This window comes from Triticum aestivum, chromosome 2D (genome assembly GCF_018294505.1).
Source record: "Triticum aestivum cultivar Chinese Spring chromosome 2D, IWGSC CS RefSeq v2.1, whole genome shotgun sequence".
Classification (NCBI taxonomy): domain Eukaryota; kingdom Viridiplantae; phylum Streptophyta; class Magnoliopsida; order Poales; family Poaceae; genus Triticum; species Triticum aestivum.
Window position 1 is genome coordinate 210,714,262 of NC_057799.1, and position 7,338 is coordinate 210,721,599.

Below are 7,338 nucleotides of genomic sequence, written 5' to 3' on the forward strand. Positions count from 1 at the left end.
TCCGAGATCGCCGCCGCCTCCTCCGACCACCGCGGCCTCGGCGACCGCGCCCGTCCCCTCCTCTCCGGCTCCTCTCCCTCGTCCCCCCAAGCTCCGGCCGCCGCGCCCCTCGAACTCCGGCGAGCTCGCGCCGACGCCCCGGCCAGATCCCGATCTGGTCAACACCCTGGGTTGACCTCTCCCCCTCTGTTTTTTCTCCAAGTCCTATGCATTTTACAGTACATGCCCATATTCATCGCATCATAACTCTCTGCATATAGCTCTGTTTCGCACGTGTAATATATCGAAATGTTCGTCTTAAGATGCTCTTCATTTTGTTCCATTGCACCATGTTCATTTGAGTCCATATTGATGCCCAAATCTCTGGTGCAAGAGTGCTAGTTGCTGTTATCTGCTGTTACTTATTAGAACTTGGTGATTTGTTATTTTTGTTGCATTTAATCTGTGCATCTTATGGGAATGAGCTCTACATGTGTTTTGTTGTATGCCATGCCATCTTTCCAGGGATGTATGCCATGTATTTTTGTTATCTCTGTGGTGGCTAGCACAAGCATGCAAACTAGGCTCCGTAATGTTTCTGATTTCAGGGACTTGGTAGTTTTTCCAAGTCTGTGACTGCTGTTATTTTGTTGCTATGTATCCATGTGGCTACAGAGAGATCCATGCTTATTTTGGAGATGTTCAGTAAGGATGTTTTGTAGATATTATTGTAATTGATCCATTCATGCCCTTCTTTGCAATTATGGAGTGCCATAACATGACTCAATCTTGCTCTACTTTTACTATAAAATATTTCTGGCAGATTCTTAACATGATATTCAATTTTGCCAAGCTTGTTGTAGTTGTTTCATACATGCTATGAACTTGCTCTTGCCATGGATAGCTTCATAAACTTGCCATCGTGCTGTAAGTATGATTGTTTTGTCATTAATTGTTTTGTGATGAGTGCATCAAGCTCACCAAGATGCCTGCATATTATTGTTTCTGCCATGCTCTGCTTTCTGCTAAGTCGGAAACCTGTTAACGAAACTTGCTATGTTTACATGGTTGCCATGATATCTTCTGGTCCTTTTTAGCTTATGGTCAGTAAGGGACTTTTGTCATATGCATTTAGTAGGATACTGCCATGCCTTGCTTTGCCATGTTAATTTCCTATAGCATATTAATTTCATGCTCTGAACATTGCTACCTGATGCGTTTTCTGCCATGTCCAGTAATTTCTCTAAGTCTGTGAACCTGCTATCTTTTGCAGTTTTGCCATGCTTGTTTGAATCTGCTGTGGTGTGATCTAGCCGTAGCTCAGTGTTCATATTTTGTCAAGAATCTCCTGTAGATTACTTCCATATGCTTTGTTGCTATGTTGGGGTGCTGTAGCATTGTTACTTGGTGCATTCTAAGTGCTATCATGCTGTTAATCGCATATTCGTGTCATTCTTGTTTTGCTTGCCATTTGCAAACCGTGCATCCGTTTCCGGCGATCTTTATATCGATTTCAACTGAAATCATCTCATCTTTCCAGTGGCATGCTTGGTTTGCCAAGTTACTGCCTTGTTTATCATTTTTCTTCCGGAGCACGCATATGCATTGCATATCATATCTTGCATATCATACATGTTTTGCATCATGTTGCTTGTGCATTTTCTCGTGATTGATTGCTGTTCCGTTGCTTGTGTTCTTGTTTTGGGTAGAGCCGGGAGACGAGTTCGTGTATGAGGAACCTGTTGAGTACGCATACGAGGATCAAGCTTTCGACAACTCTGAGAACCTTGCAGGCAAGATGACCACCCCTCGAAATCACTTCTACCTTTGCTTTGCTAGTTGTTTGTTCTATTGCCATGCTGCGCTACCTACCACTTGCTATATCATGCCTCCCATATTGCCATGTCAGCCTCTAACCATCCTTTCCTAGCAAACCGTTGTTTGGCTAAATTACCGCTTTTGCTCAGCCCTTCTTATAGCGTTGCTAGTTGCAGGTGAAGTTGAAGTTTGTTCCATGTCGGAACATGGATATTTTGGAATATCACAATATCTCTTATTTAATTAATGCATCTATATATTTGGTAAAGGGTGGAAGGCTCGGCCTTATGCCTGGTGTTTTGTTCCACTCTTGCCGCCCTAGTTTTTGTCATACCGGTATTATGTTCGTTGAGTTTGCGTTCCTTACGCGGTTGGGTGATTTATGGGACCCCCTTGACAGTTCGCCTTGAATAAAACTCCTCCAGCAAGGCCCAACTTTGGTTTTACTAATTGCCACCTAAGCCTTTTCCCCCGGGTTTTCGCGAGCCCGAGGGTCATCTTTATTTAAACCCCCGGGCCAGTGTTCCTCTGAGTGCTGGTCAAAACTAGAGCCCTTTGCAGCGCCACCTTGGGGAAACTCGAGGATTGGTTTTAGTTGTACGGACTGCTCATCCGGTGTGCCCTGAGAACGAGATATGTGCAGCTCCTATCGGGATTTGTCGGCACATTCGGGCGGCTTTGCTGGTCTTGTTTTACCATTGTCGAAACGTCTTGTAAACCGGGATTCCGAGACTGATTGGTTCTTTCCGGGAGAAGGTTTATCCTTCATTGACCGTGAGAGCTTATGATGGGCTAAGTTGGGACACCCCTGCAGGGTATTATCTTTCGAAAGCCGTGCCCGCGGTTATGAGGCAGATGGGAATTTGTTAATGTCCGGTTGTAGAGAACTTGTCACTCGACTTAAATTAAAATACCTCAACTGTGTGTGTAGCCGTGATGGTCTCTTCTCGGCGGAGTCCGGGAAGTGAACACGGTTTGAGTTATGCATGAACGTAAGTAGGAGTTCAGGATCACTTCTTGGTCATTACTAGATGACGAGCGTTCCGTTGCTTCTCTTCTCGCTCTCTTTTGCGTATGTTAGCCACTATATATGCTTAGTGCCTGCTGCAGCTCCACCTCATTACACCATCCTTTCCTTTAAGCTTAAATAGTCTTGATCTCGCGGGTGTGAGACTGCTGAGTCCTCGTGACTCACAGATTCTACCAAAACAGTTGCAGGTGCCGACGATGCCAGTGCAGATGATGGGATCGACCTCAAGTGGGAGTTCGATGAGGAACGTGGTCGTTACTATGTGTCTTTTCCTGATGATCAGTAGTGGAGCCCAGTTGGGACGATCGGGGATCTAGCATTTGGGGTTATCTTATTTTCATTTGGATCTTGACCGTAGTCGGTCTATGTGTGTATTTTGGATGATGTATGAATTATTTTATGTATTGTGTGAAGTGGCGACTGTAAGCCAACTCTCGTTATCCCATTCTTGTTCATTACATGGGATTGTGTGAAGATGACCCTTCTTGCGACAAAACCACAATACGGTTATGCCTCTAAGTCGTGCCTCGACACGTGGGAGATATAGCCGCATCGTGGGCGTTACAAGTTGGTAATCAGAGCCATCCCCGACTTAGGAGCCCCCTGCTTGATCGAATCGCTGGCGTTGTTGAGTCTAGAACAAAATGTTTTGAGTCTTAGGATTATATATATCGGAGAGTAGGATTCTTTTTACTCCTCAGTCCCTTCGTCGCTCTGGTGAGGCCTCCTGACGTAGAAGTTTTGACTCTTCTCTCCTCAAATTTCACTAAAAAAATTTAGGATCACGCGGGTATCTTAGAATCGTTTCAATGGTTTTGTGACGAGAACATTGTTCTTGGTGCCTCCTGACATTTAGGGGTTGTGGCAGTGTCCCGGGGAGTTGAGCTCCGAGGTGTTGTCATCACAATTTTATCGTTACAGTTCTGGAATACCGGAGTTTCGCCGACATCGAAATCTCTTTTATGCAGTTGTTGGTGAGATCACCTCGACGCCACCCAGTACTGGGGCGGGAGTTCGGGAGTATCGCCATAACTCGTATAACGGATGCTTTTCGAAGGTTGAGGTACACGATTTCCGAAGGTTTCTTGGTTATGTGTTGACGGATGGATACAGCTGGATCTAGGGATTGCTTGTTTGGGTGATATATTTTGTGTCCCCTGTATCCCCAACACCAGATTGCATAACCAGAAAGTTTCGGGAGTTTATAAGTGGGAATTCAAGTAGCTCCTAGGATATCTTTTCGACAGACGCATGATATGAGATTGGGGTTCGACGTCTAGTGGTACGCCTTTCCACGGTTGGTTTTACAGTGGTCTCGTAGTGTCTTAAAGAGTCCTTGGCTATGCCGACTCGGGGACGCTTCATATGTCATGTGCACAGCCTTGTACACGATGGTGCTGTACGATCGAGCCCGTGTGGGCCCCACCATGAAAACTTCGGACGAAATCACTATCATATGTTTGTTCCGGCTTATTCTCCAAGCCAATACTTTGTTTTGTTTTGAATTGTGGTATTCGAGTTGCTTCGAAGTCAAATGTTGATTCCATACCTTTTTCTAAGTGGCTTCTCAACTTAATGGAAGTGTGATGATTTACTATGGAATTCATTCGTTCATCTTCGTTCGAATGTTTATTGTGAAGACTATATGTTGCAATTTCTATCCGTTGATCCTATTCGTCTATTTGTCTATCAAGATGCTAACGGATGTCACCCTCTTCAGGATGGCTCTGCCAACGCGTCAGAATCCGGATCGCAATGAAGGGAGTCAGGCGAACCCTCCGCCACCACCTCCGCCTCCGGAGGCATGGCAAGCTATCATGGCAGCCACCAACGCCAATGCTCAGATGATTCTGCAACTCTTGCAAGAATGCACCCAAGGGCAAGGCAATCAAGGAAATCAAGGTCAAGGCAACAATCAGCCTCACTTCGCTACCCTCAACCAGTTTCTCGCAAATCAGCCCAAGTCTTTCAGCTACTGTGCCGAGGCCACGGATGCCGATGATTGGCTCGTGGACATCAACATGCATTTTGATTGTAGCAATGTCAGGCCTGAGGACTATGTCAAGTTCGCTTCTTTTCAGCTCAAGGACCAAGCTGCTGATTGTTATCAACAATACAAAGATTCTAGAGGAGGTCATGTGATCACTTGGACTGACTTCTGTCGGGATTTCAAAGCGCACCACATTCCACAAAGTGTTGTTGGGAGCAAGCGTGAGGAGTTCCGCAATCTCAAGCAAGGCAACATGTCTGTGTATCAATTCAACATCCAGTTCCAGAAACTTGCTCGCTTTGCTAAACAAGACGTTCCTGATGAAAAGAGCATGATCTATCACTTCAGAGGTGGCCTTAGAGAGGATCTGCAGTTAGCTCTCGTTCTTGTTGAGCCTACTCAGTTTGATCAATTCTACAATATGGCACTGAAGCAAGAGGCTGCTCAGCTCAAGTGTGAGGCTTCTAAGAAGAGAGTCAGAGACGCAGTTCAGTCTTCTTCTTCCTCACTTGTGGCTGCTGAGTAACATAAGTTCTGGTTGCCTCCTCCTCCTCCGTTTCGTCAGCCTTACCAGCAGAAGAACAAAGGTGGCCATGGTTCTTCAAACTCTTCCAACCCTGGCTATCAGAACAAGTCTCAGAATCAAGCTCCAAAGTCCAATGCTCCTTATCATTGTCCACTCTCAGAGGTGACTTGCAACAAGTGTCAGCAGAAAGGTCACTATGCTAACAAGTGCTTCAACCAAAGGCGTCTTCCGCCTCCTCCTCCTGTCAGATCTTCCAGAAATGCAGTGGTCAAGCATAATCCAAAGTCTGCTAAGGTGAACATGATGAATGCAGCTCAAGCAGAGGAATCTACTGATGTGATAATGGGTAATCTCTCAGTTAATGATATTCCTGCAAAAGTTCTTTTTGATACTGGTGCATCGCATTCTTTCATTTCAAGACCTTTTGTGGCTATGCATGATCTGGTTACTGAAGTATTGCCGAGTCCTCTGTCTATTGTTTCCCTGGCTCGACAAATGACTTCTCGAGCATTCGTTCGGGATTCCGTAATCAAGATGGGCGACTATAAATTTTTGGCCAAACCAATTGTTCTTGGTGATTCGGATATTGATCTTATTCTCGGGATGGACTGGCTTTCTAAGCACAAGGCTCAACTTGATTGTGCTGCCAGGGAAATTCAATTGACACACTCTTCTGAGGATGTTATCATTTATGCCGCTCGCGATGAAACCATTCGGTTATTTTCTCTCAATGAGAAGGGCGAATTGAATGCCATCTCTCAAATTCCAGTCGTTTGTGAGTACCAAGATGTCTTTCCAGAAGAGCTTCCGGGTATGCCTCCTCACCGGCCAGTTGAGTTCGTTATCGATCTTGAGCCCAGCACTGAACCCGTTTGCAAGCGTCCATACAAGCTTGGACCCAAGGAGCTGAAGGAATTGAAGAAACAGCTCGATGAACAAGAGCGTCTGGGTTTGATCAGACCGAGTTCATCTCCATGGGGTTGTGGTGTTCTTTTTGTCCAGAAGAAGGATGTCACGGACCGACTTTGTGTCGACTACCGTCCATTGAACAAGAAGACAATCAAGAACAAGTATCCACTTCCCAACATCAATGAGCTATTCGAGCAACTTAAAGGTGCTAAAGTATTCTCCCAGCTTGACCTTCGTATGGGTTATCACCAGATTCGCATTCGTGAAGAAGATATTCCCAAGACAGCATTCAGAACAAGCTTTGGTTCTTATGAATATACTGTCATGTCTTTCGGCCTTGTCAATGCTCCTCCAACATTCTCTCGGATGATGAATTTCATCTTCAACCCCTATACCAATGAATTTGTCCTGGTGTATCTCGATGATATCTTGGTCTGCTCCAAGAATAAGAAGGATCATGCCAAGCATTTGCGATTGGTGCTCGACAAGCTCAGAGAGTATCAATTTTATGCGAAGTTTTCCAAATGTGAGTTTTGGCTTGATGAAGTTCTTTACCTTGGTCACATCATCTCTGCCAAGGGCATCGCTATTAACCCCGAGAAGGTGTCCGCAATTGTGAATTGGGAACCTCCTCAGAATGTCAAGCAGCTCCGCAGTTTTCTTGGTCTTGCAAGCTATTGCCGAAGATTCGTTGAGAATTTCTCTAAGATTGCAAAGCCTCTTTCCAACCTCCTCCAGAAGCATGTGAAGTATGTCTGGTCTCCTGAGTGTGACGTTGCTTTCAACACTCTCAAAGAGAAATTAGTCACAACTCCTGTCTTAACTCCTCCTGATGAATCCAAGCCATTTGAAGTTTTCTGTGATGCTTCTCTCCAAGGTCTCGGTGCTGTGTTAATGCAAGAGAAGAAAGTTGTGGCCTATACCTCTCGCCAGTTGAAGCCCAATGAGAAGAACTACCCCACTCACGATCTTGAGTTGGCGGCAGTTGTCCATGCATTAATAACATGGAGACATCTCTTGTTGGGAAGACAAGTGGACATATTCACCGATCACAAGAGTCTCAAGTACATCTTCACTCAGCCCAAC